The sequence below is a fragment of the Schistocerca gregaria genome, chromosome 2, assembly GCF_023897955.1.
Source record: "Schistocerca gregaria isolate iqSchGreg1 chromosome 2, iqSchGreg1.2, whole genome shotgun sequence".
In the NCBI taxonomy this organism is placed as follows: Eukaryota; Metazoa; Arthropoda; class Insecta; order Orthoptera; family Acrididae; genus Schistocerca; species Schistocerca gregaria.
In genome coordinates, this window is record NC_064921.1 from 880,150,718 (window position 1) to 880,175,547 (window position 24,830).

Below are 24,830 nucleotides of genomic sequence, written 5' to 3' on the forward strand. Positions count from 1 at the left end.
ATGAGTTATTTGATTATGCTACATATCTGTTACGATGAAATATTGAAGAAGTGTCGACGAATAAGGTAAGGAATATTGAGCAGTAGTTAGGGACTCTGGTTTGTGAAAAAGGTGGTTGGAAACCAAGAATCGTACTTTAAGAGTTATGAAATGTATGTAAATGCGTGCGGACGGAATTTTTTTTTTGGACACTGTTATATCAATAGGATTTTGTTTCTACAGATTTGAAACGCAAATTCTCGACCTGTGATATATTTTTATATGAGACTGCCACTGTAGCAGAAACTGGTGTCGTAAATAATTTCGGTAAGAAAGTTAAGTGACCAACTGCACGTAATACGTCGTGGGCACCCAGCTGCGCGACAGCCACCTGGAAACAAGCCATTAGTGTGTGCCTTTCAGAGGCACAGGTGGAGAAAAAAAAGGGGCCATTATCTTCGCTATTGACATTCCTTTGTAGAAAGCATCGCAAATGCGACACGCTCAAACTTGAAAACATGCAATTATACTGTGGAGCTCTTAATTTATGATACTTACTAAAATGCCTAATGACATGATGAGAAACATTTTACACCTATTGTCTTTGCAATTGAGAGATTGCTCATTTTGTTTAATATCTAGTTTCTAGCTGCACTGCAGCATTGGTTACAATAAAATTTAATGGATGTACTAATATAAATATTTTATGCCTACAGATCCAGTAAATAATAACTTTATGATGTACTTTTAAAAAAACTAAGGAGCACAAAAAGACATTTCCCTTCACAGGAATTGCATACAGAATTTTCTTTTCAAGTACATGGTAATATTTTTTTTACAATAAGTTTTTGTGGTGCACCACTTTAATTATATAGACATTAAGATGTGAATAGACATTTCCCTTATCTGCTTTGTTATTTTTACTGTAATATTTTTTCTGCTTGAGCTTTGTCGTGTTTAGGTATACGTTATTGCATTTGCTGCTGCTGTTTCCCAGGCATAGTGCAAATAAATTTCACTTTGTATTACTCTGTTAAACCAGTTTTACTACTGATTTATTTTTCTTGTTGCTGCACATTGGCTCATATTAGTTGTAATATGGCAATTTCTCTGCTAATTTAGATTTACTGCTGCTCTCTTTGCCAATTTGCGTTTTTTTGTCCTTGCTGTTTGTGTTAATTTGTTATGTGCTGCTGCATTGCCTCGTCCGTTAGTATAGCATCTGAGCTCAGTAGATTTAAGTTAGCTTAAGATGGGGTAGGCTATATAAGAGAACGAGTTGTGATGAATTGGAAGAAATGCATTGAGAAGCTATAAGAAAATGGTTTGGCCAAAAAAAGTAGTGTACAGTGGAGAAAAACTATTTTTGAAAGAGGATGTGAACAGAATACAGAAAGCATGCTGGGATAGGATTTTTTTGGTGGAAACAAATGTTGGAATAAGAGAAAAGATCTACGGAATGAAAATTTGGGTTGGACTGCAGTACCAAATGTTACACTGAAAACAAACCCTGTCTTTATGTGTTTAGCTAATAAGATTTATATTGTAGAATTTTTCAGATACTATGTTATTTTCTTTGTAAAGATGTTTAGACATTATTTATTCTGTTCTGTTTTAATGCTCATGTGTGAAATTAATGTTTCGAAAAGTATTATATATTAACTTATGTCATAATTCCTGTAACACTGATGTATCTGTTTATTTCTATTCTTTTGTAAAGCCTGTACTACTACAAATTTATCTGTATTGTTATGTTCTTTAATAATGTATTTTGCACCTTTGTTATTTTATTCTTATGTTATAAAATTGTAATTTACACCAGTTCATCAAATTAAGTAACTTGTAAGTTACATTTCACCGCACACGTTTCTGTTGGTCATAGTATATGAACAACATGTGAGAAGTAGGGACTGTTAGTGTTTTGACGTGTGTTAATAAGTCAGCATAGTACTGGATAAGAGCATTGCTGGTTCTAAGGATAATTCCAAAACTTTGTGAGTGCACAAGTGGTGTTTTATGGACTTGCTATATTCTCCGCAAGACTCTTCGATGTTGATTGTGCACCTGCACAGTCGCAAAAGGGGACGTTTCAAAGTGCCTTACTATAACCTCACATTTCATGATTTCAGCATTTCAGTCTGTGAAATGGACGCTGAGGATTTCAGAAACTTTAAGAGTGTTTCCGACCTCACTACCAAACTAAACCAAAGACAGACATGTGTCAGTAAACGGCACATGGTCTTTGTGCCAAGCTGCGTTTCACTCTGGAGTTCCACAACTAGAAAGACATGAGAAATTGTTTTTTTCGCTATAGTTCCAATAACTAAAAACTTAATGCAGTATGTCTTTGCTTGTATTATCACAAGTACAACAACATGCCTTAGTTCAATGGCACTTGAAATACAAACTTTTTTCTAAAAATTGCTTTCTTGAGGCAGAGGCTGAATACACAACAAAAGTTGTCTCTTGTAAAAAAGAAAACAGCGACGTGCCACAGTTAAGAACCTCGGAGATCAGTTTGGATTCCGGAGAAATGAATGAACACGCGAGGCAATACTGGCCCTACGACTTCTCATAGAAGATAGATTAAAAGAAGACAAACCTACATTTTAGCATTTGTTGACTTGGAGAAAGCTTTTGAGAATGCTGATAGGATTCTAAAGGTGGCAGAGGTAAAATATAGGGAATGAAAGAATGTTTACAATTTGTACAGAAACAAAATGGCATTTATAAGAGTTCAAAAAAGTGGTTCAAAAGGCTCTGAGCACTATGGGACTTAACTTATTCCATCAGGAAGAACCAAACAAAACTAATGAGTGTGGGATTGGGGCTGTGGTCATTCCTGGGTATCGACGATACAGGATAGGGTACCATTCATGTGGTAAATGTTCACCCGAAGTCACCAAAAAACTAACACGCCAGATAGCCCAGTTAAATGCAGTACACGATCCGAAATGCCCTTAAAAACCAATTGGAATTTCCTTCGTGGAAGACACGTTGCTGACAAAAACTGTCTGCCGAAGATTGTGACCTTGGGATAGAGTACGAAGAAATCATAATCGGATGGATCAGAGCCTCCACTCAGTTGGTTAAAATAAGCACTTAACATCTAAGGTCATCAGTCCCCTAGACTTAGAACTACTTAAACCTAACTAACCTAAGGACATCACACACATCCATCCCAAGGCAGGATTCGAACCTGTGATTGTAGCAGACGCGCAGTTCCAGACTGTAGTGCCTAGAACCGCTCGGCTACCCAGGCCGGCTATAAGAATTGACGGACATGAAAGGGAAGCAGTAGTTGAGGAGGGAGTGAGACAGGGTTGAAGCCTATCCCAGATGTTATTCAATCTGTATACTGAGCAAGCAGTAAAGGAAACAAAAGAAAAAATTGGAGTAGGAATTAAGGTTCAGGAAGAAAAAATAAAAACTTTGACGTTTGCCAGTGACGTTGGATTTCTGTCAGAGATAGCAAAGGACTTGAAGTAGCAGTTGAACGGAATGGGCAGTGCCTTCAAAGTTGGGTATAAGATGAATATCAACAAAAGCAAAACATGGATAATGGAACGCAGTCGGATTAAATCCGCTGATGGTGAGTGGAATTAGGTTAGGAAATGAGGCACTTAAGGTAGTAGATGAGTTTTGCTATTCGGGCAGCAAAATAACTATGATGGTCGAAGTAAAGAGGATGTAAATGTAGACTGGCAATGGCAAGAAAAGCGTTTCTGAAGAAGAGAGTTTTGTTAACATCGAGTATAGATTTAAGTGTCAAGAAGTATTTTTTGAAACTATTTGTATGGACTGTAGCCATATATGGAAGTGAGACATGGACGATAAGCAGTTTATCCAAGAAGAAAACAGGAACTATTGAAATATGGTGCTACAAAAGAATGCTGAAGATTAGGTGGGTAGGTCACGTAACAAATGAGGAGGTACTGAATAGAATAGGGGAGAAAAGAAATTTGAGCAACAAGCTGACTAGAAGAAGGGATTAATTAGTAAAACACATTTTGAGACATCAATGGATGACCAATTTAGTAGTGGAGGAAAGAGAGGGGGGTAAAAATCGTAGAGGGAGACAAAGAGATGAATACAGTATGCAGATTCATAAGTATGTAGGTGGCAGTAGTTACTCTGAGGTGATAAGGTTTGCACAGGGTAGAGTAGCATGGTGAGCTGCACCAAAGCGGTCTTTAGACTGAAAACCACAACAGCGACAACATATTTAGGCAAATAGCGCCTTTACGGATTATGAGTCAACAGGTTCATCTTCAGGTGGCTGTTTACGTTTACATTACATTTTTTGGTCTTGTTTAGATTTATTATTGAAAACAACAGAGCCAACATCTAATGTAAACAACAACAGATGTAATACAGAGGTGAAAATCAGTCTGAAGATGAACCTGTCGGTTCGAAACCGGTTGAAGCGCTGTTTGTGTAAATAAACGGCGATATTAACAGTGTCTGGTTGCTGTTTTTTTCTTTGCAGCAATTAGTTTGTAATAACTTTTTTATATTTGTAAAAACTGTCTCACACCGGTAACCAGACAGTTTCCTGTTATGACACGCAAAATAAAATGATATGTTCGTATTGAGGCGTAGCGCCGTATAACGGTCCTGCCTTGGAGGCGGTTAAGTGGGAGATGTGTCTCAGAGCTGGAGAGTGACAGATGGTGATGGGAGACTGGACGAGCACGTAGGTTATGTATCAGCCAATAGAGGACAATATTGGATAGGGGGACTGCGATTTTAGTTTCGATTGTGCCCACTAAAGTGCACTAAAGTAATAGAATGTTTTTCATAAACTCTTCTAGTATTTTGATAAAGTGTTATTATGTATTTTGTGTATGTAAAATGTTATAAATGTGTTTTATCAGTATGAATGATGCATGAGTGTGACTTAAGATTAATATGAAGATAAATGTTTGACGAGTTATGTAGTAGAATTTAGTGTGGGAACATTTCGCAGAAGTATGGATGTGGACAAAGGGGATTTTTGTAGAATAGATTTGTAAAGTAAGATTATGGCAAAGAGAAAGTTAATTCAGGAATAAATAACAATAGTATATAACTTTATGCATAATCAAAACTTCAGCATATTAGATAGTTACGTCGGTAAAAAGTGCAGTCGTTAGGTTTACCAATTTGCGATTGGTTATTGATGAAAAGCACAGACTGATGCGGGAGAATGTTGTTTTGCTATTGGCTGTTGACTAAACTGACCAATGGTAAAGCAATAATGTTCGCGCGCCTTTCTCTGCTGGCAGAGAAGACCTAGAGTATTCTGGAGAGGAATCGAAGCCTAGCTATGAAAAAGATCGGACGTGTCCAGTAGTAGTTCCGATGGAAGTGATAAGTTGCCGGATCTAGCAGTGTTCCATACATCAAAAGTGTTGTGAAGTGACGGCATAACTATTCCGATGTGTGTGTAGAAATTTCGGAATTTTTAAGGGAATTTTGTGACGAGAAAAGACATACATTCCGCGTGGCGAATTGAGTAGGTCGGTGGCTAAAACTGTAACTGCATTTGGTACCGACAGACTTAATATTTGGCGAGCATTCTCAATCAAAAACAATCAGTATTTTTGCCGCTATTACGCTTTCGGGAAATGTAACACCATAAACTTTCTAACGTGAGTGAAAGGGATTGTGAGTGACTGTGTTAAGACTAGCACAGGTTTGGCAATGATACTTGTTCACCTAAGTTTCAGAATATATTAATTGAGGAGAAAATTTCCAACCTTTCAATTCGTGTTTCTCCCGAAACGTAGATTAGTGACTTTAACTGCAGCGTGGTTTACGTCGAAGTACAATAGGTTCCACTCGGCTTTCCTACTGATGATCTGCTGAGACAATGTTCACAGGTAGGTGCAGGTTCCTCGTAAAGGGACGGAAAGAACCGCGCCGCCGCAGTGTGGCACAATTCACCGGGAATCGCCTGCGCTGTTCGGACGCCTAGTATGAGTCTCTTTAATTGACGCCACTTTGGGCGACTTGAGCGTGGTTGACAATTCAATGGTGCTGACAACTCATATCCAGCTCCGAGCGCAAATACTTCCTGACCTGCCGGGAATCGCACCCGACGTCCCACGCTCGGGAGTCACCAACAATAACCACAAGCCATAGCTGCTAATGGTATGACACGTAGATAGTTTTTAATAAAATAAATGTTTTCTAGTTTCTCTCATTTTTGTGGTGATGCTGAGAGCAGCGTAACTTAGTGGTATCAGATTGCTTCCTCAAATTTTTGGGATTACAAATTAGTTGTTTCTTTACTGTTCTGACAAATGTCAGATTTGGCACTTACAGCGTTTTCCATATCCATTCTTCGTACGGCTTGTTTAGGGTCTGTTCTCAGTCAGCCAATAAGAGCAATTGGTTAATGGAGACTCCGTGGTCAGGCGCAAGCAACAAGTAACGAACACTTTGTAACAAGAAGGAGCTCGGTATTTCCGAACACATACGGGTAAAAATTAGCCCAACTTTCACAATCCCAGTGGTTGCCCTTTGATAGCGAGCCACAGGTAACCACATTGTTTACAGGGCGTAATATTTTATCTCAGTTCGGCACCCCTGATTATGTGTGAAATGATGGGTCTAAAGCAAAGTTTATCTTTAAAACTTTTCCCAGATAAGATTTAACAACAGGGTACTGACGTGTTCCTCATTGCTGCAAGACAACTATTTAAAAAGCATGCAAGTTTTCGCTGCTGGAGCGAGAACATGTTCGTTAGCGGCTCGAGATAAGCTGTATTATCAGACTAGGCGGCCATAAACTGGACAGGCGGCACACATGGTATGACATGTAGTCTCCAGAAGGCGGTCGGTGCTGATAACCAGCCGACATGTCTGTCCATCGCAGCGGCCACATCGTCACCACTACAGGGACTCTCTTTACACTGTACAGTGAATTACAGAGTACACAATTCCTATTACAGGCTTCTAAAGTTTGTGGAGGGGCCATTGTAGATAACGTTTTGACAAGGAATCCAGTCCAGTCGGAAATAACTTTGAATATGGAATCACTTTCAAATCTCCTGCTTCAAGTTACGCACAGAAACTGAGAAAATGGCGCCGCAGTCAGCCTCAATTGTAATTATGACGTCACTTACAACATCCCTCCAAAAATTTCCGAGAACTGATGTGCATTCGAACAGACAGTTGCGAGCAGGCATTCTTAACCCTCTGATTACCAGTAAATCTGTACAGCTTTGCATACCAGTCGGGCCTCACAGGCCCGTGTTGTTTAAATTGACAAAAAATGACACTATTTTGACTACTTCTGATGTGAACGACTGTTGAGGCTTAAATACTTTTACCGTAACTTTATTTATATAAACCTTACATTTTAAAAAAAAACATAGATTTTTTTTTACTTTTGCTGGTGGCTTTTATACTTTATGCAAACTTTCGTAGGGTCTAGAGACAACAGCAGAATATTCCGAGCATGCAGGTCTGGTTTGGTGCGCTTATAACATGTAATTTGGCTTTTTCTATCTTTCTTTTCTATAACCACATCTCCTTATCATAGCTGATGGATTCACTGCCCTTCTTGGATCCGGTCTACATCTACATCGACATTTATACTCCGCAAGCCACCCAACGGTGTGTGGCGGAGGGCACTTTACGTGCCACTGCCATTACCTCCCTTTCCTGTTCCAGTCGCGTATGGTTCGCGGGAAGAACGAGTGCCGGAAAGCCTCTGTGAGCGCTCGAATCCCTCTAATTTTACATTCGTGATCTCGTCGGGAGGTATAAGTAGGGGGAAGCAATATATTCGATTCCTCATCCAGAAACGCACCCTCTCGAAACCTGGACAGCAAGCTACACCGCGATGCAGAGTGCCTCTCATGCAGAGTCTGCCACTTGAGTTTGTTAAACATCTCCGTAATGCTATGACGCTTACCAAATAACCCTGTGACGAAACGCGCCACTCTTCTTTGGATCTTCTCTATCTCCTCTGTCAACCCACACTGATGAGCAATACTCAAGTATAGGTCTAACTGAAACGCCCCCTTTGAACAATTATACAAGACTGCACTTAAACAGACACACAATGTTTTTAGCGCAACGCAATCTGACTTTCAAAAATCCCTACAAAAGAAAATGGCCCTGACTAACGTTAACCTATAAGTTTCACAAATCGCTTACCTCACAAAAATCTTGGTTACTCGAACTACTGCAATACAGCGAGCGACACTTCTGCCAGCTAAATAAAAGATTCAAACTACAGAAGGCACTAACTACTGATAGGTAGAGTTAGCAAATGAAAGATTTTAATAGAGAACTAACAATGTATTTACCTTAATATTCGTAATATATATATCAGTTCATGACATCCATTCTTACAAATTTCAAAACTCCGCCATCTCTCTCCCCACATCCATCCACTGCTGGCGGCTCACCTCCAACTGCGCAACGCTACACGCTGTTAATGCCCAGCTGCCCAACACTACAATGGCGAGTATTACAACAATGCCAACCAGCCACTTACTGCACACAGCACAGCCAGTGATTTTCATACAGAGCGCTACGTGGCGTTAGCAATATAAAAAACCTAAACAATCTACTTACATAGCACCCATGCTCCACACAAAAAATTTTAAAAATTGTTTTGGGCACTGGCCAATACAGATTTGAATTTTTTTTTTCATAATTGCGATCACATTAACAAAGAAATCAAATGCACACACTTATTGATACAATGTTGGTCAAAGATAAAATTTTCTCACAGTCCATAAAGACAGTCCTGATCATTCATCACAGTAAAATAGCAGTGTTTTCCTCAAAGACTGAGCAGTAGAAGAAAATGCACTCGGAAGTAGTGGATTTCTAAGCAGTCTTGAAGATGTAGTGTTGTCCTTGCTACGGAAAGACAGTGCTGACTCTTGACCTGCAGACAGGTAATGGGCCACAACAGGGCAATCCCACAGCAGAGTCAGTCGAAGTTGAAGAATATTGGTAGGTAGGTCATCACAGAGCAGACCCACTGTAGTCCTGGTAGAATGTATGGTATTGGTGGGCCACCAGAGGTGCAGACCCACTGCAGTCCTTGTAGAAATAATGGTATTAGCGAGTAATCAAAGGTGTAGACCCACTGTAGTCCTTGTAGAGATGGCTAGCAGCCAACTGTTGCGACTTTGTAGGTGCACAATCACCATTGAAGAGTCTTGCGGATAATATAGCAAGTCCATAACTCACAAAGAATTTGTTTGAAATGTCCTTAGAACCAGCAATGCTGTTATCCAGTCCCTTGCTGAATTATTAACACACGTGCAAACTCTAACAGTCCCTACTTCTCACATATTGTCCATGTACTATGACCAACAGAAACGTGTGCAGTGAAATGTAATTTACAAGTTACTTAATTTGAGGAACTGGTGTCAATTACAATTTTATAACATGAGAATACAATAACAGAGGTACAAAATATATCATTAAAGAACATAATAGTACAGATAACATTTGCAGTAATAAAGGCTTTACAAAAGAATCGAAATAACAAATACATTAGTGTTACAAAAATTGACATAAGTACATACATAAAAGATCAGAATAACTTTTGAAACATCAACTTCACACATAAGCATAAGAACAAAACAGAATAAATAATGTGTAAACATCTTTACAAAGTAAATAACATGTTATTAATGCAAATAACATTTGAGGATAACAGTATTCCTCATCATAGTGAATGTAGCTTAGTATTAGAAGAGAAAAAATTATATGAAACAGTACACAGAGACAGGAAGAAAATAAATACACAGGGGTACACAAACACATAGTGGGATAACACAAAAGGAAAGGACAGCGTTTGTTTTCAGAGTATCATTTGGGTACTGCAGTCCAACCCAAAACTTCATTCCATAGATCGTCCCTCTTATTTCAACATATGCTCCAGCCAGAAAAAATCCTATCCAAGCATGCTTTCTGTATTCTGTTCACATCCTCTTTCAAAAATAGTTTTTCTCCACTGTACACTACTTTTTTGGCCAAACCATTTTCTTATAGCTTCTCAATGCTTTTCTTCCAATTAATCATAGCTAGTTTCTTATATAGTCTACCCCCTCTTAAGCTAACGTAAACCTACTGAGCTCAGATGATAAACTAAGGGATGATGCAATGCAGCAACACAAAACAATTAATACAAACAGCAATAAAAAATTCATATTGCCAAAGCACGCAGCACTATATACATATATATAAGTTAGCAAAGAAAATGCAACATTATCATAATAAGAGCCAATCTGTAGCAACAAGAAAAATAAATCAGTAGTAAAACTAGCTTAACAGAGTAATACAAAGTGAAATTTAGTAGCACTATGCCTGGAAAACAGCAGTAGCAAATGCAATAATTTATATCTAAACATGACATAGCTCAAGCAGAAAAAATAGTACACTAAAGACAACAATGCAGATAAGGGAAATGTATATTCACATCTTAATGTCTATATAATTAAAGTGGTGCACCACAAAAATGTATTCTATGAAATAAATTACCAAGTACTTGAAGAGAAAATTATGTATGCAGTTACTGTTACTAGTCCCTTCTTATTGTTCTTTTCTTTCCAAGTGCTCCGTTTTTTTTTTTTTTTTTTTTTTTTTTGAAGAATGTGGATCATAAAATTATATTTAACAGATCTGTTGACAGAAAGTTTTCACATTAGCAAATGCATTTAATTTTATTTTATAAAACCAATGCTGTAACACAGCTGGGAAAACAGATATCAAATGAAATAAGCAATTATGCAAAACAAAGAATAAAAGCATCATTCAAAAGCTATGTGGCATTTCATAAGTCAGTAGAAGTTCTCTCAACTCTTGTAGAAAGACACTTGTCATAATCAGGTGTGCAGATGTAAGAATGTTTCCAAGAAATGAGCGTGTCGTATTTGCGGTGCTTTCTACAAAGGAATGTCAATAGCGAGGATAATGGCCTCTTTTTTTTTCGCCTAATGGCTTTCTTTTGTCAGGTCGCTGTCTCGCAGCTGGGTGCCCACGACGCATTACATGCAGGTGGTCACTTAACTTTCTTACCGAAATATTTACGACACCAGTTTCCGCTATAGTGTCAGTCTCATATAAAAAAAATTCACAGGTCAAGAATTTACGTTACAAATCTGTAGAAATAAAATCCTTTAAATATAATAGTGTCCAAAAAATTTTCGCCAGCATAGTGATACATTCACGCATATACATACATTTCATAACTCTTAAACTACGATTCTCGGTTTCCAACATCCTTTTTCACAAACCAGAGTCCCTCAAAATCTCAAAAACATCATAGCTTTCTGCAGTAATACCAAAACCTAAAAAAATTCTCTGCTCGTGTCAAAAGTGTCATCTACCTCAAACTTACTTTAAAAATCATGATCTCATACCAAATACATCATTCAGAGCTCTCATAGTATCACAATGGTTCCGAAAAAATATGAACATTTCACAAAGTACAGACAAAATACAATTTCATAAGTGTGAAGTTATCCAACTGTGTAATTGCGTAAACATCTGTCATTGACGTAGCAAAAAAAATTTTTGTTTCTCTGTTAAATAACCAGATAGCTGTGTAATTCTGTGTTAGAGAAATATGGTACCGATGTGTAAAATTGTATAAGCAAATACCATATTAGCTAAGGCTCCTTGTCAAACACATGACACACAAAGTAAGCGTATACCCCCCTGAGGATTAATGTAATTATATCCTCAGGTGTTACGGATTACAGCAATGGAATGAAATGTATCATGGAAAACCTTTGTATCATTGTAACACAAAAATCTTTAAAAATAAATGTTTTAAATACAAAATTAATCACTCAAATAGGTGTCCTGTAGCGCTAAACTGTGCGTCTTGTTGTAAGATAATCTCTGTGGAAGTATCGTAGTTATCGTCCTCCGATAGCTAAGTTCTGCAGAAGTCAATGTACTTACCTCATGATAAACAAAAGTAAAATGCTTTGCGTTTAGATATATTAGTTATTATGCTTATTGCCGTGATGAAGAAAGTACTGTGCTCTAACGTATTGTTGTGCTACAGAAAAGGCTGTCTCATTGTAGCTATATCACAAACGTTACTATTATAACGTGTTTTACTTTCCAGAATAACTCAGAAAAACTGTGCAGATATAAATCAGATACACCGCAAAAGCAACATTGTAAATTGTCACTCATTAGTAGCGTCGTGATAAAATCGTGTAGCTGTCAAATAAACTAACCACTGTGTCATCTGATATCTCTCAGAAAGTACTTTAAATCCAGAATGTATTTTCAAGTGAACCAAAATGTTGTATTAAAATCTCATTACCAGTACTGGCAAATGTTCTAAGTATGTGAGCCTTATGGTCGTTACGTAATCGTGCAACTAACAAGCAAGAATGTACACACACACAATAACAGTGTCGCCTGTTCGCTAGTGTGACAAAGCATACTAGAAATGTGAAGTGTAATGTTTTATGGCAAAGATAAAGTTGAAAAGCAGATTTTCTTTCAATAAACGGTTTTACATGTGAAATGTGGTGTAAACCTTTACTCTTCCTAGTATGCAGAGTTTCAACTTCAACGCAATTATCATGTGGTATACGTCGGATTCTGTAAGGTCCATTGTAAACTAGAAAGAATTTGTGACTCAAGTGTTTCTTCTTATGTGACAATGAATGAGCTTTAATGAGAAATTTCTGACCAATATATAATTTCTTTGCATTTGCTTTACCGTCTAATTTTCTGCTTTTGTCTGCAGCAGAATTTATATTTTTAATAGCCAAATCAATTATGTCTTTGTGTCGAAGTTTACGTTTATTCGGAAAAGGTACAAGCTCTCTGATTCTGTTTGGTGGTTCTTTAGTCTTCAGCACAAGAACAGGTGGTAAAGAAGTGGAGTCATGAGGCATTTTATTCAGCACGTTTTGAAATAAGTGTAAATATCTGTCCCAATGCTGATGCTTTCTGTGACAATAAAGTCTGCAAAGCTTATTGATTTCTCTCATAATCCGTTCAGACGGGTTACAATGTGGTGAGTACAATGAAATAAAAACAGATTTGATTTTATGGTTACGAAGCATGCGTGACCAAACAGCAGATCTGAATTGCGGTCCGTTATCAGAAATGACTTTACTAACGTGTCCAACGTCACGTAAGAAATTTTTAACGAAGGCGTTGGATACAGACCGTCCAGTGGCTTTACGTAACGGAGTGAAAGAAACAAATTTTGAAGTAAGTTCAACAGCGACTAGAACGTACGAAAATCTATTAGATGTTCTAACAAGCGGTCCCAAGAGATCAACAGCAGCAAATTCTTTTAATTTAGAAGGAATGATAGGAAACAACGGAGCACGATGTGAGATAGTAGATGGTTTCGCCTTTTGACAAAGTTTACAAATAGACAAGACTCTTCGAATTCTCTTTTCCATATTGTTGAAATAACAAGTCGTTCGAAGAATATGATAACATTTTCGTGGACCAAAATGTGTATAGCTGAAATGAATGTACCAAATGAGCTTATTAACAAAATCGTCTGGAATGCAAAGTACCCATAGTTTGTCATCAACAGAGCATCGTTTGAACAGTATGTTGTTTCTAACCAGATAATGATGCCGAATCTGAGTGTGTGTCTTTTCATGCCATTTACTTTTGATGTCTTTCCAAATCGGATCTTTATCTTGTTCATGAGCAATGTCCTTTAAAGATATGGTGATGAAGTTTTCAAAGGCGACTTTCTGAATGTAAAGAATACTGAAATTTTTCTCGAGGTTGCCTTCTGTGTTACTTTTCTCAAGCCAAGCAGGTGCGCGTGACAGTGCGTCCGCAACAATGTTCTCCTTGCCGGGAATGTAGACTATTGTGAAGTGGAATTCTTGCAGAAACAATGCCCAACGTTTTAACCTGTCATGATTTAATTTTGAAGACATAAGAAATTGTAATGTACAATGATCACTGTATACTTTTACGTGCTTACCATAAAGAAAGAATCGGAATTTGTTAAATGCCCAAACGATAGCTAAAGCTTCTAATTCAGTAACGGAATAATTTTTTTTCAGATTTTGTTAGCACTCGGCTAGCAAAAGCAATGGTTTTCTGAACGGTAGTGTCATTTTCTATGGCTTCTTGAAATAAATGGGCACCAAGACCGACTTTAGAAGAATCCGTGCTAAGGCAGAAATCTTGTGACAGATCTGGATGAGCTAGTATTGGCGCGTTAAGTAGCGATTCTTTCAAAGAATTGAATTCCAACTTTGCTTGTTCGTCCCAGTCCCAAATAGTGTTTTTTCCAGTGAGAGAACAAAGTTTTGGTGTAACTAGAAATTGCATATTCAGAAAACGACGGTAAAAATTGACGAGACCTAGAAAACTGCGGACTTGTTTCTTTGTGTATGGAACTGGAATGGCTCTGGTTGCTTCTAACTTTTCAGGATCCGCCTGAATGCCTTCAGAAGAAATAATGTGTCCCAAAAACTTCACCTTTGTCCTAACGAATTTAGACTTTTCCAAGTTAACTGTAATTTCAGATTCTGCAATAATATGTAACACGCTGTTGAGGATGCGATTATGTTGTTCCCATGAGGCTTCTGCTATCAGAATATCGTCCACATATAAGGTGATGTGACGTTTTAAGTACTCAGGTAATATGGAATTTAGCCCGCGAATGAATGCTGCCGAAGAAATGTTCAAACCAAAAGGAAGTTTCCGAAACTGATAACAAACGCCAAAACAAAGGAAAGCTGTGTATTTTCTACATTCTGGATGAAGTTAGATGTGATAAAAGCTGGATCTGAGATCAATGGAAGACAACACTTTTACACCATTAAAATTTTGAAGAAGTTCTTCCAAAGTTTGCGGCCTATATGTTTCAGGAATAATGATAGTATTGATTAGTCTCGAATCTAAGACAAGCCTGATCGATCCATTTTTCTTCTCATCAACATGTAATGGATTGTTGTGTGAGCTTACTGCAGGCTCATTAATGCCCTCGTCAAGCATAGATTGTATTTCTGTTCTAACACGGTCCCTATAATGTGCTGGAATTACGTATTGTCTAACACAAAATTTAGCATGCTCACGAACACGAAATTGGTATTGAAATCCCTTGATTGTTCCTGTTTTGTGAGTAAACACTGTGGAATGTGCTTGTAAAATCTCAAAAAGGTCCTGCCTGTCAGTGCCATTACAATTGTCAATTGTTTGAATTTCATTCTGAATTAACTCATTAGTTTCAAATGGGCCGTCGATATCATCCCTGTCAGTACTTGTTAGTGTCAAGTTCCGTCGAAAATTCCGAACTGTTGTCTAACAGGAGGTAATGCCGATTCATTTCTTCGTCATGGTTTGAGAGCCAATTTTCAAATTTCAAAGCTATTGACTTACCTTCGTTCTCTAAACTTATTTCAGCATGGTGAAAGTTTAAGATTGTTTTGTATTCATTCAAAAAGTCTACTCCCAATATAATTTCCGGCCACAATAATGGAACAATGAGAAAGTACAAGGAGAAGCTGTGGCTTTGGCAAAAGAATTCTAAGTTGGTTTGTTGGCGTACATCTACACTTTTTCCAAAGATTGCACCTTGTAATTTAATCTTACGTAATGGAAGTGTGGGGCAATCGTTCGATTTGTTGCATTCGCTAAAGGCTGTTTCACTAATCACTGAAATGGGACTGCCAGAGTCAAGTACTGCCGTAAATTTTACGTCATTTACTGTAATGTGAGTCACAGGATATGCAATGTTGTTATGTTTTACGTCGTGTTCCTGGAGTAAGATGTCCCTAATGTCTTCCATTTTTACGTAGTTAACTAGCTACGGCAGCTGCGTCGTCAGTTTCATAAGTACGTTTTGTGGCTGCCAGCGGTGTGAGTCATTGCCTATTGTCTGCTTGTTGGCGCGCGTCGTTATTGGTATTTGGAGACCTAACTTCTACAAATTCACCTTGTCGAGAGGGCCCTGCTCTGTTTGAATCCCGCCAGTTCTGATGCAATTCAGGTCTGTCGTTACAATCATATCGTTTGTCGTCATGTCGGTAGATTCCATAGTTTCTTTCTTGTCGGTTACGTGGTGGAGAATTTCTTCCTGAATCGTAACTGCGCGCTGGACCGTTGCGTCTAAAGTTATTCTGTCTCCCTTGATAATAATTATTTTGGTTCCCATATTGTCTGTTTCTCTGATTGCCTCTGTGATTGTCATTACCGCAGAGAGGTGATCTTTACCTGTAATTATTACTACTCTGCCAAAGGTTGTCACACGGGTGGTGTCTGTTTTGGTCACGATTTGTGTTGTAAGAATAGCCTTGTCGTGTCCAGTTATTATTTCTTTCATCGCGGAATTGTGACGGGTGTGACCTGTAATTGTCGTGTTCCTGTTTTCGCGTTCTGCAATTGTCAGTGTCAATTTCTAATTCTTGTAAGAGTCCCTGAAAAGCTTCAATGTCGTCTTTGCAACGTCCTGCCAAAATAGTATGTCGTAAATGTTCAGGTAATTTGATTAAGCAAGTGAGGATGAGTTCCGAGGGGCTGTATGGGTTTGACAGGTACTGATTCTTGAGCAACATATTTTCAAAATATTTCACAAGACTGTAAAATTCAGATTGTTCGAAATGTTTCATCATTATGATGCTATGTTTTACTCGGTCTTGTGAAGCTTGAGACCAATATGCTGAGAGGAAGGCATGATAAAATTCTCCTTCACTGTGGCAATCGTGAATGACGGATCGCATTCTTTCAGCTGGTTCATTCTCTAAGTAGCCACACATAAATTCTAATCTGTGTTCCAATGACCAGTTGGGAGGAAAACAATGAGAGAATTGATGAAGCCACGCTTGTAGATGAATGTCGTTGCCAGAATTCTTAAATGTTTTGAATTTACGTGTAGTGATGAACAGCTTATAGTCAAAATCATCGTGTCGGCGAGTCGCACGTCGCTCATTCTTACTTCGTTTCGACGGTTCCATCTCAAAATTCAGTGCGTCTTGCCAATTTCTTTCATAATTTCCGAAGTGTCCTGTGTTATTATTTTGTGGTTGTTCTGTATTTCTAAGTGCCTCTTCCCGTGTTGGAGCGCGAGTGTCCTCTGAAATATGTAATGCTTGTATTACTTGAACCAACTGATCTTGTACTTCTCGCATTTCTCTTTTGTACAGTGTATTGATTTCATTTTGATTCTGTTTGAATTTTCTAATTTGTTCATACTCTTCAGTGTGAGTGAAGGCTACAGATTTTGTGTCATTCAGATCATCATCTACCTTTGTAGGTAAGTTAGTGAACTGAACTGAAAGTTCGGCAACTTTATCCGATAGTGAAATTATTTCCTCTGTGTGTTTTTCTGAACCAAGTTTCAGTGTGTCCATTTGTGTCGAAATCGTATCTACTGTGTCCTTTAAGTTTTCCTGAGTTTTTGCAAGTAGCGTAACCGAATCGGTAGATGCAACTGAGTCAATTTCAGCTTACAACAATCATACAATAAAGGATCCTTCTTTCTATTTATTCGCAATACATTACATTTGTCTGTGTTAAGGGTTAGTTGCCACTCCCTTCACCAAGTGCCTATCCGCTGCAGATCTTCCTGCATTTCGCTGCCATTTTCTAATGCTGCAACTTCTCTGTATACAACAGCATCATCTGCGTAAAGCTGCATGGAACTTCCGACACTATCTACTAGGTCATTTATATATAATGTGAAAAGCAATGGTCCCATAACACTCCCCTGTGGCACGCCAGAGGTTACTACTGTACTAGTTGCTTTCCTAAATTAATCGCGAAAGTCCGACGTGTCACTTATTTATTGGTAACCAGGTCATCCATGCATGCATTACACTTACATTGGCCATGTTAAAGAAAAACACCAATGGCCAGCGGCTTGTTTTTCACTTCACATTTCGCGTCTTCTGGTCCATAGCGTCAACACCGCCGTTTGCGGCATTGTATGTTATTAAAGCTTCAGCCTTCTTTACTTGTGATGATGACATCGTTGGTTGGTCATCAAGAGAGCTAAGAATGGTAACAACTTTGTTTTTCTTAGGAACACAGGAGACTGTCATCATATGTGGTTAAAACAAAATTATGTGGAGTGTATTTCACCTCCTTTAGGTGTAATAAAATCGGCAGGAAGTTCACCTTTGTTTTTTCGGATAGTACCGACTAGTGCCAGATCTTTTTAAACAAATAATGAGCTAGATCGAGAGACGTAAAAGATATTAACACAGGTGTTATTACGTCCAGGCTTTTTAGGTTCATTCACCAGGACTTTTACTACATATTCTCCAAGTTGCATGTCTCTCGTTTCTTCCTCCTTTCCCAAATACACTTTCGTCTTCCAGCAGTAACCTGTCGCAATGCCACAAATTGCCCAGAACTTTATGCCGTATCTAAGAGGTTTTGATGGGATGTATTTTCGAAATGGGCAGCGACCTCCAAATGTGCCCAACTGTTCATCCACGGTCATGCACCATCCTGGAATGTAGGCATTCCTAAGGGTAATTTCCCACATCTCAAAACATTTGTGATTGGTTCCAATTTGTCACCTGACCTATGTTCACGTCGGCTGCTGCATTGTCAAATCGCAGCAACCATAGAATAGCGTGGAAGCTCTTGCGAGACATGATATCAATGAAAAATGGTCGCCCATTCTCAGAACTCCAAAGTTGACTGATATCTTCATTTTTTGACTTGTAAACTCCAGCTCAGGATCAGAATACCCTGAACCTTTTTCATTTCATCCATATGTTTAAACACCCAGTCCAAGTAAAGGATTCGACCATCCCTGTAGGTCTACATACACACTTCGTCAGCATAAATTCCAGCTTGAGGAGCTGTAGCCCATATTTCATGATGCCCATTACGAGAAAACGAAAAGTCACACTGAACAGAATTTGCTCTAAATTGTTCTTTTCCATCTACATGATCATCATCTTCGAGTAGTTCTGAGTTTAGAGCCCTGACGTCTACCTATTTATCATCATCATTGGACGATCCACATTCACTAGGTGCGTTTTCAGAATCAGAAGACTGCTCCAAAAATTCCCTTATTTCCTCATCTCCGTTACATTTTCAGTTTGTAGAACAGACAACTGTTATGAAATGATGCACCAAGATAAACATGTGCTTAGGTCGATATTACACTACCACATTTCTTTGTCAAAGTTGATATATTAAATATTTATGTCAAAGAACTTTGACAATATAATAGGGAACTTTGTCAAATCTTACCTTTCATCAAAGAAATATGATCAAATCAAGAACCTCGCCGTACAGTTGATCATAAAAGTCGTTCGTCTTCTGTTCCTTGCAATGTGAAATGAAATCGCTTGGAGAGCTGGCATTGCTGCAGATATTTGACGTCTCTGTAAACATGGCTTCAAAGTTGGTGTGTTCGTTCGACTCTTTTTAATAGCCTTGCTTCGACTGGAGTGGGAGGTGGGCAAGCGGCACAATGCATGCCATTAAACGTGTGCTGACCAGCAGGTGGAATATGCTGCAGGCGACTTCATGTCCACAATCACAGCTACAGCCATCAACCTATACAACTGGAAACATCCAGGAAGCTATTCAGCAAGCCGTAATAGATGAGGTGATCACACACTAATATAAAAAAGTTTCTTAGCTTTCCATTCTACTTTGTCTGTTTTTGAACCCAAAATGCCACAAGCTAAAAAGCGCTTCATCCTTTTCGTTATTTTGCTTAATTTTGTAGTTGTTTGAACACTAATTCTTTTAATTAAATTATTCAAAAATAAGAATAGTTCTTACTGCCTATAGAGTGTACTAACGGGCAACGGCCTTGCCGCAGTGGATACACCGGTTCCCGTGAGATCACCAAAGTTAAGCGCTGTCGGGCGTGGTCGGCACTTGGATGGGTGACCATCCCGGCCACCATGCGCAGTTGTCATTTTCCGGGGTGCACTCAGCCTCGTGATGCCAATTGAGGAGCTACTCGACCGAACAGTAGCGGCTTCGGTCAAGAATACCATCTTACGACCGGAAGAGCGGTGTGCTGACCCCACGCCCCTCCTATCCGCATCTCCCACAGAGGATGACACGGCGGTCGGATGGTCCCGGTAGACAACTCGTGGCCTGAAGACGGAGTGCTTTTTTATATAGTGTACTAAACATTTATTTCCTTCAGATATCCCCCTTCATTGCTTTATAAATCGCTTCACACATTTATGGAATTATTTTGGTTATTGCGTGCTGTGGTATTCGAGTGCTGTGTTGTAAACTAGAGCAGCTCTCTCCTGTATCAAGAAATCTCAGTGTCACGATGACCCTGCCTCAAGAGAGTATTCTGTCTTGCAATATAAGAAGCCACTTTAGTGAGCAAATACTGAAATGCACTCTCATACACTCGTAAGTAATTTTAAGACTTGACGCTCTCCACTTGCTGCTTCGTGACAAATTATGTGAATGCCTTTAAACTGAAGAGCCAAAGAAACTGGTAGACCTGCCTAATATCGTGTATGGACCCGCCAGCATGCAGAAGTGCCGCAACACGACATGGCACGGACTCTTCTATCGTCTGAATTAACGCTGGAGGAAAGGACAATGAATCCTGCACGGCTCTCCGTAAACCCGTAAGAGTAACAGAGGGTAGAGATCTCTTCTGAATAGCACGTTGCAAGGCACCGCACATATGCTCAATAATGTTCATGTCTGAGGAGTATAGTGGCCAACGGAAGTATTTAAACTGAGAAAACCGATTCTGGAGCCACTTTGTAGCAATTCTGGACCTGTGGGGTGTCGCACTGTCCTGGTGGAATTTCCCAAATCCGTCGGAATGCACAAGGGACATGAATGGATGCATGTGGTCAGACAGGATGCTTACGTACGTGTCACCTGTCAAAAGTCGTACCTAGATGTTTCAGGGGTCCCATATCACTCCACACTGCACACGCCCCACATCAGTACAGAGTATCCACCAGCTTGAGCAGTCCCCTGCTGACATGCAGGGTCCATTGATTCATAAGGTTATCTCCATACCCGTACACCCGCTAGATACAATTTTCAACGAAACTCGTCCGACCAGGCAACATGTTTCCAGTCAAAAACAGTTCAATGTCGGTGTTGACGTGCCCAGGCGAGGCGTAAGGCTTCGTGCCGTACAGTCATCAAGAGTACGCGAGTGGGACGTCGGCCCCGAAAGCCCATATCGATGATGTTTCGCTGACACAAATATATAATACTAGAACTGACATGTGATTACATTTTCACGCAATTTGGGTGCATAGATCTTGAGAAATCAGTACCCAGAACAACCACCTCTGGCCGTAATAACGGCCTTGATACGTCTGGGCATTGACAAACATAGCTTGGATGGCGTGTACAGGTACAGCTGCTCATGCAGCTTCAACACGATACCACAGACCATCAAGAGTAGTGACTGGCGTATAGTGACGAGCTAGTTGCTCGGCCACCATTTACCAGACGATTTCAGTTGGTGAGAGAGCTGGAGAATGTGCTGGCCAGGGCAGCAGTTGAACATTTTCTGTATCCAGAAAGGCCCGTACAGGAGCTGCAACATGCGCTCGTAAATTATCCTGCTGAAATGTAGGGTTTCGCAGGGATCGATTGAAGGGTAGAGCCACGGGTCGTAACACATCTGAAATGTAACGTCCACTGTTCAAAATGCCGTCAATGCGAACAAGAGGTGACCGAGACGTGTAACCAATGCCACCCCATACCACCACGCCGGGTGATAAGCCAGTATGACGATGACGAATACACGCTTACAATGTGCGTTCACGGCGCTGTTGCCAACACGTATGCCACCATCACGATGCTGTAAACAGAAACTGGATTCATCCGAAAAAATGACGTTAAATTTCGCGTCTGTAGCACGTCACCTTCGTGGTGCAGATGGTGATGGCCAGTAGTGTAGTACTTGTATTTAGGAGACGCAGTGAGGACATGAATAAAGAGAAGTTAACTTTATTTTCTTTTTAGAATAAAGAATTCGATTGATCTTGAAGTGATTGGTGCAGATGATTTTGGATTCCTCGCACTGGCCATCGCAACTTCTCTCTCCTTCCTTGTTGGTGTCAGTGTTGACTCCCGCAGTAGGCGACACAACAAGGCGTATGCCTGACATTTCTGTGATGTTCACTGCGGAAAACTACATTTAATGGACATGTTTGTCTATACATGTCACTTTCTGGAACTAGTGGTGTTCACAGTATTACTCCACGAACGGGCTGCACTCTTGACTTTGAAGAAGACTCCCTCCATCGCGTAGAAGACAACAGATGGCGAGCACTCGGAACATTGGCCCATGATACGGGCTGCTGCAGACTGCAGAGGCCAGAGCCCATTGTGTCTGCAGATTGAGTGTCTCGAAGTGGGAGATTTGAAAGAGATGCGACATTCAAGCTTAATCCTCTAATAGGCAGTGTGAAACAACCTATATACGCATGTCATCATGGTACCTTTAGCCCTTCACGTACGCTACCCGGTATATACTGATGAGCCAAAACGTTAGCCTTGTTTACACAAACTTCCCGGAGCGGTATTCTGGAGTGACACTCTGGTGCGCAAGCCTGTTGCATACGCGCAGTGCATGGCTAGAAAATAGAAACATATTCCAGTCTGTACGCCAAACTGTGGCTGTGGAATGTTGATGCCGAGTACATGCTTAAGCCGTCGACACATAGACCGAGCACCCGAACGTTGAGCGTTGAGCGTGCCGTGTTTCTGATGGGTTAAAAGATGGAGAGAGAACAGAGGTTGACGTGGATATACCGTACTTACATGGACCCTGCGAACAAGATGATTTTAAAAATTGGTTACGGCTGGAAGAGCATCAGAAATCCCTAAAAGAAAGTGAAAACAGAAAACCAACTGTAACGGATAAAATAGACGCAGATCTATTAACATATGGAGGCAGTTACACATATTCAACCTATGCTGGCAGACAAGTGAAAGACTTCAGCTGAGGAAAACAGCAAAGGCAAGAACTATGCTGGAGAAAGCTGAATGGAAGGTAGTAAAAACTATAGAGATATAAGTAATAATATGTATAACTAGCTATAATACCCGGCGAACTTCGTTCCACCTCTGAAAATCTTTATGTTATACCTGACACGGCAAACGCTGTTTTGCCATATAAATTATCTCTAGTCTATAAGAATAATGTATATGTGTAACACAATGTATACATGTTGGTTCAAATGGCTCTAATCACTATGCGACTTACAATCTGAGGTCATCAGTTCCCTAGACTTAGAACTGTGTAAACCTATCTAACCTAAGGTCATCACACACATCCATGCCGAAGGCAGGATTCGAACCTGCGACCGTAGCAGACGCGTGGTTCCGGATTCAAGCGCCTAGAACCGCTCGACCACAGTGGCCGGCTAATGTATACGTGTAATACAATAGCCATTGTTGGCGGGAGCTCGTGACACAAACAATAATAATGGCCGAAAACTGTGTAGGGAGTGAGAGAAGGCTTAGGTGGAAGTCCGGCAGTATCGACCACTGTTAGTTCTAGCGTTACTACGGTAGATCGCGTGGATTTAACAATTGCAGCCGATACACGGCTCGTTCATGAGCATACAAACATAGCGGCAATTTCGTGTCGAAACGTGTTCGCCAGCGTTATAAGGCCAAGCGCACACGCATCGATTCTATCGTACGTAAAAATTTTGTACGATTAAATTCCTTTAGAGAAACAGAGGAGAGCATAGGAACGTCTTTGTTCCACTAAAAGAATTTGATCGTACGATATATTTCCGTACTATAAAAATCGATGCGTGTGCGGTAGGTCTAAATGTTGGTTTGGCGAATGACGTGTGCTACCTAGTTTAACTTCTCGGTCTAGCTTCGTCGGTTCAGAGAGGGATATTCGAGTCGTTGCTTTTGGTACGTTTTCTTAAATTACTAAAATCACTATCAAAAACTAGGGGTTGGTGGTAGAAGGGTGAAAACTTAGGGTTGCGTGAATTTTGTAATGCCAGATAATAAAAAAATAAAAATAAAAAGTTCTGTCCAAAAAGTAGGAAAAACATTTTTGGGGTAGACCACCCTTATCACTTTGGGGTATGAAAAATAGATTACGACCTATTCTCAGACCTACCGAATATACATGTAAAATTTCATCAGAATCGATCGAGCCGTCTCGGAGGAGTATGGCAACTAACACTGCGACACGAGAATTTTATACATAAGGACAAGGATAAACAAGACCTCAATGTCTCACATTGTCGGCACTATCCCTGCACTCGCCAGCCCTTCCACCCATCAGCCTCCTACTCCCCCCCCCCCCCTCCACCGTTCGTCGTTTCCGCACTGTGCTCCAATCGAGGGGGTGGCTCTGTTGGAACATTAGCGTCGCTGGCCAGAAAAAAACGGCTCGCATTCTTATCTCTTATGACGGACGGTAGAAGTTCAGTTCGCTCTATAACTCGAGTGTTTCATGTCGTGTCTCCTTGCATGTATGGACTTCCTATAAAATAAAGTGTGTTGTGTACTCCGTACCACTCTGTTGTCCATCGTTCGTTCGCTATCGCTATGTACCGCAATTCTACAATTGCATATCCGATAAGGCCATAAGAAACTTATACAAAGAAGCAATAATTATAATGCAAACAGATGCAACAACAGAAGGAGTTTTAATGAATAAAGGAGCCGACAACAGTGACCCGTATCACCCACTCTTTTAATACTCATATAAACGGCTTTGTCGTAAATTCAATATTGCAATGCCTGCGTTACTCTGAATAACACAAGCACTCCAATACCGTACTTATCCGACGACACCGGGCAAGCGACTTTCAGGTAAAATGTCTCACCTGTACGGGAATATACACAATGGATGTACGAGTACAGGTTGTACACGCTTGGCTGACAACGTGTGGAAGTTTGGGTGTGACGGTGAGTCATTTAAG

The 24,830-nt window shown here is 39.9% G+C and overlaps 1 pseudogene; it reads left to right on the top strand.

The window, feature by feature from the left end:
• The first annotated feature begins 19,722 nt into the window (after positions 1-19,722).
• On the top strand, positions 19,723-19,840 carry LOC126337401 (5S ribosomal RNA; annotated as a pseudogene).
• The last annotated feature ends 4,990 nt before the right edge of the window (positions 19,841-24,830 follow it).